General features: G+C 40.1%; 1 protein-coding gene and 1 pseudogene across 1 annotated transcript in view; both read left to right on the plus strand.

Moving 5' to 3' along the window:
* The window catches only part of LOC117970584 (H-2 class II histocompatibility antigen, A-Q alpha chain-like), a 52,810-nt pseudogene extending 43,555 nt beyond the window's left edge, over positions 1 to 9,255 (plus strand).
* LOC117968203 (SLA class II histocompatibility antigen, DQ haplotype C beta chain-like) overlaps positions 1 to 13,552 on the plus strand; it is a 401,218-nt gene that overhangs the window by 219,402 nt on the left and 168,264 nt on the right. The gene's annotated exons all lie outside the window — the stretch shown is intronic.

Consider the following 13,552-nt stretch of genomic DNA (forward strand, 5'->3'; position numbering starts at 1 on the left):
GTCTGGTCAGCCCACTATTCTTCCCTCTATCAGACGTCTCTGTAAGGTCCGAACAGGTGCCGCCCAAGCAGGACAGCATACCACTACCCGCCGTCCAAGGAGTCAATCCCCATCGATCTAAGTGGCTCTGGCCCTAGGATATCTCTCATGAGTGTCTGTACAAGGACTGGACTCTGAACAAGCTGATAAAGACGCTGCTTAAAAATGGCAGCAAGCTCCCAGCAGGGAGCAATCGGGAATCTCTTTTCATTTTTTATTGCATTTCCATCTTGGCAGAACCAATTATAATGCACAAATATTATAATGTTATTATAATGCTGCCATTTTTCCACCCAAGAAAAGCCACGCTCGGCTGTTCAGCAGCCCGGGTCAGACAGCTCAGAGCAAGCTACTCCCACAACCACCACATCAGGCCAGCAGGCAGCTGCTCCAGTCAGCGAAACTCAGCAGGAACATTCTCAGATTTGTTATGAAATAAAAGCATTCATGCAACCATTCACGGATACCTTATCTACAGTCACCACGAAACTCAGCATTTTGGATAACTGGGTGTCCAACATTGAGCAAGAGAAGCAAGGTTCCACAGTTATAGTATTTTCCTCCTTTCCTGCAGTAAACCCAGCTGCTGCCGCAGCAGCTACCATCAATTCCAATTTTATATGAATCCCGGTCCCCATGGTCGAGCCTCTGATCTACAATCTTGCAACTGCCACAGCATATTGTTTGTCGTTACTCAATATTCCTGCAGATTCAGCAAAGCATAATCGAAGGTAAGGACGTTAACCTGGTTTCACTGTTGATGGCTACATCTGTACCATAGAGTTGTGGATTGCAGAGATCTATCAGTCACGCTGAAATCCAGAGACCCCAGATTACTGAAGAATCTGACCCTGGGGGAATTCGTCCTAGCCTTCTCTATATTCAGAGATGTGCTATGTTCTGTATACCCGAACCGCAGGCAAGAACTGGATTCTTATGAATTCTACGTCGTGGAGCTGTCTGTCAGGTATGGAGGGACCATGTTGTGGGGCTAATTACGTTAGTTTGTTTAATAATCAATTTAAACACTTAATTAATGTGTATAATTAATACAGTCAAATTAACGTGTGTTAATCAACTTGAAAGAATATTATATGACCATTACCATATTAGATCGACTAAACACAGACAATCTAGTAGTTATCTGTTAAATAATCAGAATATTCATTCACGTTAATTAAGACCTCATCAATAATATTTTATTTAATGACGTGTATAATAATAAAGAACTCTTACATCTTGCACCAGCTACAATCAAATCCTGTCTTTCAGGAATACAATATCAATTTTGCTTGATGTTCATTACCTCCAACTCTCCTATCAATACCTGCTGTCCGTCTCCTCTTCTCTAAGAGCTCTCTGACTGCTTCTTCTCGTCTGCCTATCTCTATAGATAGATATTCTGAGCAATTTGATTTCAATTCTCCTTCAAAGCTGCTTCTCTATATTTCTTGACCTAACAATGGAAACTATATGTCTAACCTCTTAGTTTTTTTTTTTAAGATGCTCAGAATATGCAGTTCCTTCTATTGCCAGCTTTCCTATGCTAGGTATTCGCTGCAGTGATCTCACGCTCAGCTTTCCTATGCTGGGTATTCGCTGCAGTGATCTCACGCTCAGCTTTCCTATGCTGGGTATTCGCTGCAGTGATCTCACGCTCAGCTTTCCTATGCTGGGTTTTCGCTGCAGTGATCTCACGCTCAGCTTTCCTATGCTGGGTATTCGCTGCAGTGATCTCACGCTCAGCTTTCCTATGCTGGGTATTCGCTGCAGTGATCTCACGCTCAGCTTTCCTATGCTGGGTATTCGCTGCAGTGATCTCACGCTCAGCTTTCCTATGCTGGGTATTCGCTGCAGTGATCTCACGCTCAGCTTTCCTATGCTGGGTATTCGCTGCAGTGATCTCACGCTCATCTTGGATTCCCACTCTATCCTCTTCCGCGCTTTTTCAAAACGGATCAGTTTCGGCAAGGTCAATTTATTCAGCTATCAAAAATTCAGACCCCCTGTTCATCGATTCAAGCCGGATCGTTATATCCAGACATTGCTTCACATCTCATCTGTCCACGCTGGTTTCCAGAGCAGGACTTCGATTGAAGCCAGCCTGTTATATCCAGATTTTGGTTCACATCTCATCTGTCCACGCTGGTTTCCAGAGCAGGACTTCCCCTGCAATTCTATACTCCTCATTCATTTAGAATTGTGGCAGCCACATTAACCACCAAAGGTTTCCCCCTAAAAAGAACATTTTTTTTTTCCTTTCCACTGAGCGGAGGGGTCTTCACATAGTTAGTGGGGAGCCAGTTACTAACCTTCTTTGTTGTGTTAAATGTTTTCTTTCTTTCTTTGTTTTTATATGCATTGGCGGTTCTTTTGTTTGTCTGCACTCGTAGGAATCTTTAGCGGGTAGCCGGGGGTCCATCCTTTTGGGGGGTTAGTGAGTCGCACTTCTCCCGACCTTTGTGCAAGCTATGCTTCCTTTACCTACCGAGGTAGGTTCTCCGTGAGTCAGAAGGGACCAAACCCAACCATAGCATTTCATGTGCTATCGCTTACCTCACAATCTGAGAATCTAAGCTTATTCTAGCTAACCTCACAGAAGGAGCTCTTCCTTCATAACACAAGGCAATCTTCTCTTTTCAGGTTCTCTCGTGCTGCATCTCCACCCCAGTTTTGGAATTCTATAATTCACCTCATCGACAGCAGCTCTCAATGAGCCAGAGATCCACTTTCTTTCTTCCTTTCAGGTTCTCAAGCCTCTATTTATGTGCAGGGGCCCCCAAACAAGGGGGACCCCTCTTTTGTATGTCAGATCTCCCAAACGGCAGCAAGCTCTCCTGTGTGTCGAGTCCACCAAATGGTGGGAACCCCCTTCTATATGTTGGGCCTTCGCAAACGACGGGGCCCTCTCTTATATGTTTTCAATCTTTACTAACTCTGTGTCCCGGAGGGTGCTGAGCACCCAAGCTTGGAGTCCGCATCACGAATGCAGCCCTCTCATAATCTGCAGCAGTGACACCACAACCACTCGGACCTTGACCTGCCGAGGGCTTGGTCCTAACGGTGGACGGCTCTTCGAGAAGACAGACGACATCTCTATAGGTAGCCTGGCTCCTGCCCCATGAAATAGTAATGAAATCATATTTTATGTTTTATTTTTTTTACTGTAAAGGTTGTATTGAATCACATGTAATGTAAAGCATCCAGAGATGATAAACAACAAAAGCAAGACAAATATCAACATTAAATACCAATAACAAAAAACGCACAAATGTATTGTTGTTTTTACTCTGTTCACTCTGAATCGTGAAACGAAATCACCATGTGACTTGTTTAGGACTACAGGGGTGAAATCTGCCATGACACTGGCAGACAGACTTTTTGTTTACAAACTGAACGCAGGCGGCACACGCGGCAAGCGGTTTTCTTATGTTTGAAGAGGGGGGGATAACCTGATGGAGGAGGAAGAGCTTTTGATCTTAGTGTAAAAAATAGGAGAAAGTGGTCACATAAAATAAAGAAAAAGACCTGGGGAGTCTAGCCCTAATTGATAGTCTGTATAGTCTGTATATCTGTTTATACTGTAATTTAATCCTACTGTCTCTGTGTTCGCTATCTTTATGTTTTCTTTTTCTAGATCTTTTAGCTCTTTGAACATCTAGACACTTCAGTAATCAGCTTCTCCACATTTACTCTCTTGCTTAAAAACTGTGGGTGTGTGTGTATTGTTAAACTATCTCCATTTCTTAATTACATAGTGGGTATCTAGCAATGATAAAACAGGCTTACAGTTTTCTACAGGTAATGAAATACTTTTGTTTATGTACAGTGCCAAATAATTTTACAGTATCATACTTTTGTGTGCTTTCCCCTGTGTTTTTCTGTACTACTAGGTTATTTTTCTAAACGCTGTGTCTGAGTGTGGCGGGGTGCCCCACCCCTGTGTGTATTTTTGTGTTTTATGTTTTATGTTGTGTGTATGTATTGGTGCACCGAGTGTGGGTTACATAGCATGGGTGGTTTAAAATGTATATTTGTATTTAGGCATGGGATTGCACAATCACTTCATGTGCAGATTAAAGTGGGTATTTGTATGTGGGCACGAGGATTGCACAAATGAGTTCACGTGCCAGGATTCAAGTGAATAAATAATTAGTAATTGAATCCCAGCACAGCTGTATATATAGAGGCACGAATGACTCCCTCAGGGTTGGTGTGTTCAGGGAGAGAACAGGAGAAAGCGTGAGGAGAACGGAAAGGAAAAGAAATAAAACAATTGCTACTCGTGCTGGAACTGCCAGCACGATACTTGTTTTGGAATTTGTAGTTACTGTTTTGTTTGTCTGTTTATTTTGGCCATCGCACCTTTTGTTTTGTGAAGTGTTTTGTTTTGTTGAACTATTTATTTTATTTGTTTATTAAGACGTGCAGCAGTGCATTTAATCACAGCACTGTTGTCTATCTACTTCCTGGCCTGACGTCATCACAAAGTCATCTTGCCACAGTGAGTTTACCACATCTCTGTAAACGGGGTAGTATGTAGGCTAACTACTGTGATTACGTGGTGGTAATAATAGATAATAAAATAAATAATAGTCTATTTCTTTTATTATGTTACTTCACTGTTATTATTAAAGCATTGTGATTTAAGTACGTAGCACACGTTATCACAACTTTTTTATTAACCTATTTTAACTTTTAATAAAGAATATTTCAACATTAAAAACTTTAAAACATACATTTTAAATATAAAGTCGGCGTGATGTCTATTTATTTCCTGTGACACCGGTCAGTGCAGTCTAACAGATATCATAGAGAGGCCTTCTCACAGACAAGCTGGGCACTAGATTTAAAAACCTATGCAACCACAGTTAGCCCCAAGTAGGATTTGAAAGTTTTCTTTATCCGAAAAACTGTTATGCATCCAATTTTAAGTCTTTTTAATAACAGTTTAAGTAAACGGGTTAAAATCTTAAAATTAAAATAGCAAAAGACACGTTACACAAATAGGATCTACATGTCTGGTAATTTTCATTTTAATTAACCTGGTAGTTCTAGAGAACCAAGAGAGTGAATTTTTTTGTAATGTTACTTTATGGGAAAATACTATTTTTTCGACATGTCAATAAAACAAAATCTACCTAACAGAACTACCCCCATTTGGGGGGAAAATTGTGCCTGCCAATCTGACCTGAAATCCAAAAATTCAGCCAGATCGATTTAATGTTAACTCCCTTTGAGCTGTGCAAAAAACGGGTGCAACATGGGAAGCTCATTTTAACCTTAACTATATCATATGAACAATAAAAATGACTTTTTTTTAATACAGGTCCAGAAACCAGCTGAACAGCAAGTTGAAATAATCTAGGAAGTGAACCAGAAACAGACAACCTGCTATTAAGGCAGCATGCAAACATGCCTTACATTCATGTAAGCCCCCTGCACAACTGATCACTGAAAACAAAGTTCTGCTCTATGTTGCATTAAGCGTATATACAGTGCCCTCCATAAGTATTGGGACAGTGAAGTCAAAATTGCTATTTTTGCTGTACACTCAAGCAATATGAAAATACGAGTAAAAGATTAATATGAGGCAAAAGTACAGAATGTCACCTTTTATTTCTGGTGGTTTCAACACATGTTTTACCAACTAAGAATAACAGCACTTTCAGAGTTCCATCCCCCCATTTTATGTGAGCATAAGTATTGGGACAATTCAACTTAAAGCAAATATAGGAAGTATAAAAGCTAGTATTTAGTCGCAAATCCCTTGCATGCAATAACAGCAGTGAGTCTGCGACCCATTGACATCACCAAACTCTTGGTATCATACTTTGAGATGCTTTGCCAAGCCTTTACTGCAGCCATTTTCAGCTGTTGCTTGTTTTGGGGAATTTCTGACTTCAGTCTCCTCTTCAGCAAGTGAAATGCATGTTCAATCAGATTTAAATCAGGAGATTGACTTAGCCAGTCTAAAACTTTCCACTTTTTTTTCCCTGATGAACTCCTTGGTTGTGTTGGCAGTGTGTTTTGGGTCATTGTCCTGTTGCATTGTGAAGCGCCGCCCAATGAGTCTGGTGGCATTTTCTTGTACATTGGTAGCCAAGATGCTTCTGTACACTTCTGAAGTCATTCTGCTGCTGCCATCATTCATTACATCATCAATAAAGATGAGTGAGCCCGTTCCAGAGGCAGCCATGCATGCCCATGCCATGACACTACCTCCACCATGCTTCACAGATGAGGTGGTATGCTTTGGGTTATCTGCAGTTCCTTTTTTTCCTTTTGCCTTCCCATCACTTTGATAAAGTGATGGGAAGGCATTATCTCTGTACTTTTTAGCAGATTCTAATCTGTCCTTTCTGTTTTTGGTGCTGATCAGAGGTTTGCATCTTGCAGTGTAGCCTTTGTAATTCTGCTGCCGAAGTCTGCTGCGAACAGTAGATTGTGACACTTTCACCCCAGCATTCTGGAGGTTGTTGGTGATTTCACCGACAGTTATTTTAGGGTTGTTTTTCACAGCTCTGGTCACTTTTCTGTCATCATCTGCTGTTGTTTTCCTTGGCCGACCTGGTCGTTGCCGATTGCTAAAGACACCAGTGGTTTCTTTCTTTTTCAGGACATTCCAAACTGTTGATTTGGCTATGCCCAACTTTTGTGCTATGGTTCTAATTGAGTTCCTCTTTTCTTTTAGCATCCAAATCACTTGCTTTTCTTTCATAGACAGCTCCCTAGTCTTCATGTTGGATTATGTCTACTGACACCAAACGCAGACTCCAAAGGCAAAAGCAAAGGATAGAACTGAGACTACACATTCACAGCTCTTTTATTTGTGAACAATCAATGCAACAGGAAACACCTGATCAATTAGAAACACCTGTGAGCCAAATGTGTCCTAATACTTATGCTCACATAAAATGGGGGGATGGAACTCTGAAAGTGCTGTTATTATTAGTTGGTAATATATATATACACTGAGTGTACAAAACATTAGGAACACCTTCCTAATATTGACTTGCACCCCCTTTTGCCTTCAGAACAGCCTCAATTCGTCGGGGCATGGACTCTAGGTGTCGAAAGCATTCCACAGGGATGAGGGCCCATGTTGACTCCAATGCTTCCCACAGTTGTGTCAAGTTGGCTGGTAGTGGATCTCTACTCTGAATAGCTCGTTCCATCTCATCCCACAGATGCTCAATTGGATTGAGATCTGGTGACTGGGCAGGCCACTGCAGTAAGCTGAATTCACTGTCATGTTCGTGGAACCATTCCTGGACAATCCTAGCCTTGTGGCATGGGGCATTATCCTGCTGAAAAAATCCATTAGCAGATGGATACACTGCTGCCATGAAGGGATGCACCTGATTGGCAATGATGTTCAGATATCCTGTGGCATTCAAACATTGCTCCATTTTTATTAAGGGGACCACCAGCCTGCAATGTTGACACGTGGCATGATGGATGCATGTACGCATGTGGATTTCTCCATACCCTAGTCCTCCCATCATCATGAAACAGAAGGAACCAGGATTCATCAGACCAGCCAATGTTTTTCCAATCCTCCAGTGTCCAGTGTTTTCATTCCTTAGCCCACTGCAACCGCAGTTTCTTGTGTTTTGCTGAAAGAAGTGGAACTCTGTTAGGTCGTCGGCTGCCATACCCCATTCGTGTCAAGGTATGACGAGTTGTGCATTCTTTTATGGGTCTTTCAGCACCAATGTTGTACTGGACTTTCAGTTGACTAACTGTAGCCCGTCTATTGCTCTGCACAATTCGTGTCGGCCTCTTTTGGCCTCTTTCATCAATGAGCCACTTTCGATACACACGGGAAACTGTTGAGCATGAAAAACAGAGCAGCGTTGCAGTTCTTGACACACTCAAACAGGCACACCTGGCACCTACTACCATACCCCGTTCAACGGCACTTAAACCTTCTTTAACCTGTCTCCCCTTCATCTACACTGATTGAAGTGGATTTAACAGGTTACATCAATAAGGGATCATAGCTTTCACCTGGATTCACCTCGTCAGTCTATTTCATGGAAAGAGCAGGTGTTCCTAATGTTTTGTACACTCAGTGTGTGTATATATATATATATATATATATATATATATATATATATATATATATATATATATATAATGGAAACAGAATTAAAAAGATAAATTCAAATACACTGCTCTCCCTCTCCACACAGAGCCGGATGTGCAGACAGATTCTGATGTTGGGGAGACAGCGTTCTGCGCTGTGGGGCTGACTCTGGGGCTCCTGGGAGTGGCTGTCGGGACCTTCTTCCTCATCAAAGGGAACAAGTGCAACTGGACCAGGTAGCTACACGGCTCTGGCACTGTTTACTGGTGTGGTTATTGCAGCATTGCTAACCACACAAAGACAACATTCGTAGTCAAGCAACAAGAGAAACCTAGGTATTGAAAATGTGATACTAACTATTTCTCATGGTATTCCAGCACATCCCAATACCAGTACTGAAATATTGCTCTTTTTTTCAGGGTTTTCCTTTTGATGAAGAAATCCTGCTCTGCTCCAGCTTGTGTTTAATTCTCATTAATGTAAAATATATCGGGTAGCCAAAACTGTCTGCTGCTCTGGGAAAAAAGTGAAACTATGAAAATACTGTGCAGATGTTTTTAAACCTCATGTAAACCCTACAAAACTAGTGATGCAATACAATAGAATGGAAATGTATCTATCACCATGACAATGCATCCCAAGGTGCTTTATACAAGTATACATGATAACTGGTATACATGATAACAGGTATACATGATAACAGGTATACATGGTAACCGGTATACATGGTAACCAGTATAGATGGTAACTGGGCAGCTGAGTAAACTGAAAGCAGTGTTAACTGTGAATGGCTGACATCAGATACAGTAAAATCACCAAATATTACTGATGCTGGATGTGAAAACACAAAACAAAACTCTTCTTTTTCCCCAGGAATAGCACGGTGTGGTTTAAATTGAAAATGTTCCTGTATAGCTTAATATTTGAATTTGTGTATGTGATGCTTCAGAGGGCTGACACTTTGACAGTATGCTTTTTTAAATGTTTATTTTTAAAAATTGGTTATTTTAGGAGAACATTATAGATAGAGTGGATTGTAATCATAGTAATAATAAACAGAGGGACTTTGAAGCTTGCTTTTTGTATTATTATTATTTATTTCTTAGCAGACACCCTTATCCAGGGCGACTTACAATTGTTACAAGACATTATTTTTTTTACATACAATTACCCATTTATACAGTTGGGTTTTTACTGGAGCAAGCTAGGTAAAGTACCTTGCTCAAGGGTACAGCAGCAGTGTCCCCCACCTGGGATTGAACCCACGACCCTCCGGTCAAGAGTTCAGAGCCCTAACCACTACTCCACACTGCTGTATCTTTAATATTGCAATTTAAAGTTAAAACTCCTAAACAAAATTCTGAAATAAAAATCACTTTTTTCCTGTTGAAATTCTGTATTCTTGTCAAAGATTTATTTTATATGTGCTATTTGAAAAATAAAATATTTTACCTTTAGAATGTTGTTTTGTGATATCGTCATAAGATATTTGAGGACGTCTGTCTTTATGCATGGAATCAAGTTTGATATTGATGAAAATGTTCTAGACTGTGGTTGGCTTCTTCCACTGCAGTTTTATGATTATACAACTTTATTTTATTCACAAGAACATTCAAAGAACGAGAAGAGACCATTTGGCCTACCAATGTTCGGTCAGTGTTCCTCTAAAAATGTTGTCAAGTCGGGTATTAGCAACCGGGTATTAGTATCTAGAAAGAGTGCAAAGAAGAGCAAACAGAATTATCCCGGGTTTAAAAGGCATGTCATATGCAGACAGGCTAAAATAATTGAATCTATTCAGTCTTGAACAAAGGAGACTACGCGGTGATCTGATTCAAGCACTCAAAATCCTAAAAAGTATAGACAATGTTGACCCAGGGGACTTTTTTGACCTGAAAAAAGAAACAAGGACCAGGGGTCACAAATGGAAATTAGATAAAGGGCATTCAGAACAGAAAATAGGAGGCATTTTTTTACACAGACAATTGTGAAGGTATGGAACCAACTCCCCAGTAATGTTGTTGAAGATGACACCCTGGGATCCTTCAAGAAGCTGCTTGATGAGATTATGGGATCAATAAGCTACTAACAACCAAACGAGCAAGATGGGTTGAATGTCCTCCTCTCGTTTGTAAACTTTCTTATGTTCTTATTAAATGATCCCAGTGATTCAGCATCAACAACATGACTAGGTAACACATTCCAGACCCTCACCACTCACCTCCCCTCCCCAAGGATTCCAAACCATGTAAATATGTCAGTAAAACTGCTCAGTTTGGAACCACAACAAAACTTTTAAAGTTCTATTAGCCTAAATTAAAAAAAATACTTGATTCACCTTCAGTAAGCCAATGAAACTGTATATAAAAACAAAAAGCAGAGAAAGGGTGCAGAGCTACACCAGCGTTTACCCACGACTATCAAAAATACATTTTCAGGAATTACACAACAGACTTCTCTGAGGGTGGATTGCGCACATCGAGATCAAGATTCGATCGAATCCAGGATTGACGAATCCAAGACTGAATCCAAGATTTATTTCAGTTGGTCGCAGATCTACAAATCTGAGATTAGATCTATGATTCACTCGGTAATCCAGGATTGATGCTGTCAGTAGCGCAGCTTGATTATGAGTCATCATTTCATGACATAGTAGTTAGAGCATCACCATGGCAGCAACTAAGACGCTGCATTTAATTTGCTTGAAAAAAAAAAACATCAATTTTAATATCTGATGAATACAAAAACACTATTGAAAATAAAACAGACAACCAAACATTGGCACTGAAGGAATCTACCTGGGGACAGATTACCACAGAATTCAATTCCCACAGTGGCGTAAACCTTCTGAAAATTAAGCAATTCAAATTATTGTATACAAATTTGAAGGCTAAGGCAAAAAAACAAGAAGTTGCCAGGGAGAAACAAGAGCAATATAGACAGATGTCTATATTGGCTGTCTATGTCGGCTGCCATACCCCATTCGTGTCAAGGTACGAAGAGTTGTGCATTCTTTTATGGGTCTTTCGGCACCAATATTGTACTGGACTTTCAGTTGACTAACTGTAGCCCGTCTATTGCTCTGCACAATTCGTGTCAGCCTCCTTTGGCCTCTTTCATCAATGAGCCATTTTCGACCACTGGCCTGTCGTTGGCTAGATGTTGTTTGGGTGGTGGACCATCCTTGATACACACGGGAAACTGTTGAGCATGAAAAAACCAGCAGCGTTGCAGTTCTTGACACAATCAACCTGGCGCGCCTGGCACCTACTACCATACCCCATTCAAAGGCACTTAAACCTTCTTTAACCTGTCTCCCCTTCATCTACACTGATTGAAGTGGATTTAACAGGTTACATCAATAAGGGATCATAGCTTTCACCTGGATTCACCTCGTCAGTCTATTTCATGGAAAGAGCAGGTGTTCCTAATGTTTTGTACACTCAGTGTGTGTATATATATATATATATATATATATATATATATATATATATATATATATATAATGGAAACAGAATTAAAAAGATAAATTCAAATACACTGCTCTCCCTCTCCACACAGAGCCGGATGTGCAGACAGATTCTGATGTTGGGGAGACAGCGTTCTGCGCTGTGGGGCTGACTCTGGGGCTCCTGGGAGTGGCTGTTGGGACCTTCTTCCTCATCAAAGGGAACAAGTGCAACTGAACCAGGTAGCTACACGGCTCTGGCACTGTTTACTGGTGTGGTTATTGCAGCATTGCTAACCACACAAAGACAACATTCGTAGTCAAGCAACAAGAGAAACCTAGGTATTGAAAATGTGATACTAACTATTTCTCATGGTATTCCAGCACATCCCAATACCAGTACTGAAATATTGCTCTTTTTTTCAGGGTTTTCCTTTTGATGAAGAAATCCTGCTCTGCTCCAGCTTGTGTTTAATTCTCATTAATGTAAAATATATCGGGTAGCCAAAACTGTCTGCTGCTCTGGGAAAAAAGTGAAACTATGAAAATACTGTGCAGATGTTTTTAAACCTCATGTAAACCCTACAAAACTAGTGATGCAATACAATAGAATGGAAATGTATCTATCACCATGACAATGCATCCCAAGGTGCTTTATACAAGTATACATGATAACTGGTATACATGATAACAGGTATACATGATAACAGGTATACATGGTAACCGGTATACATGGTAACCAGTATAGATGGTAACTGGGCAGCTGAGTAAACTGAAAGCAGTGTTAACTGTGAATGGCTGACATCAGATACAGTAAAATCACCAAATATTACTGATGCTGGATGTGAAAACACAAAACAAAACTCTTCTTTTTCCCCAGGAATAGCACGGTGTGGTTTAAATTGAAAATGTTCCTGTATAGCTTAATATTTGAATTTGTGTATGTGATGCTTCAGAGGGCTGACACTTTGACAGTATGCTTTTTTAAATGTTTATTTTTAAAAATTGGTTATTTTAGGAGAACATTATAGATAGAGTGGATTGTAATCATAGTAATAATAAACAGAGGGACTTTGAAGCTTGCTTTTTGTATTATTATTATTTATTTCTTAGCAGACACCCTTATCCAGGGCGACTTACAATTGTTACAAGACATTATTTTTTTTACATACAATTACCCATTTATACAGTTGGGTTTTTACTGGAGCAAGCTAGGTAAAGTACCTTGCTCAAGGGTACAGCAGCAGTGTCCCCCACCTGGGATTGAACCCACGACCCTCCGGTCAAGAGTTCAGAGCCCTAACCACTACTCCACACTGCTGTATCTTTAATATTGCAATTTAAAGTTAAAACTCCTAAACAAAATTCTGAAATAAAAATCACTTTTTTCCTGTTGAAATTCTGTATTCTTGTCAAAGATTTATTTTATATGTGCTATTTGAAAAATAAAATATTTTACCTTTAGAATGTTGTTTTGTGATATCGTCATAAGATATTTGAGGACGTCTGTCTTTATGCATGGAATCAAGTTTGATATTGATGAAAATGTTCTAGACTGTGGTTGGCTTCTTCCACTGCAGTTTTATGATTATACAACTTTATTTTATTCACAAGAACATTCAAAGAACGAGAAGAGACCATTTGGCCTACCAATGTTCGGTCAGTGTTCCTCTAAAAATGTTGTCAAGTCGGGTATTAGCAACCGGGTATTAGTATCTAGAAAGAGTGCAAAGAAGAGCAAACAGAATTATCCCGGGTTTAAAAGGCATGTCATATGCAGACAGGCTAAAATAATTGAATCTATTCAGTCTTGAACAAAGGAGACTACGCGGTGATCTGATTCAAGCACTCAAAATCCTAAAAAGTATAGACAATGTTGACCCAGGGGACTTTTTTGACCTGAAAAAAGAAACAAGGACCAGGGGTCACAAATGGAAATTAGATAAAGGGCATTCAGAACAGAAAATAGGAGG

Source organism: Acipenser ruthenus, chromosome 38 (genome assembly GCF_902713425.1).
Source record: "Acipenser ruthenus chromosome 38, fAciRut3.2 maternal haplotype, whole genome shotgun sequence".
In the NCBI taxonomy this organism is placed as follows: domain Eukaryota; kingdom Metazoa; phylum Chordata; class Actinopteri; order Acipenseriformes; family Acipenseridae; genus Acipenser; species Acipenser ruthenus.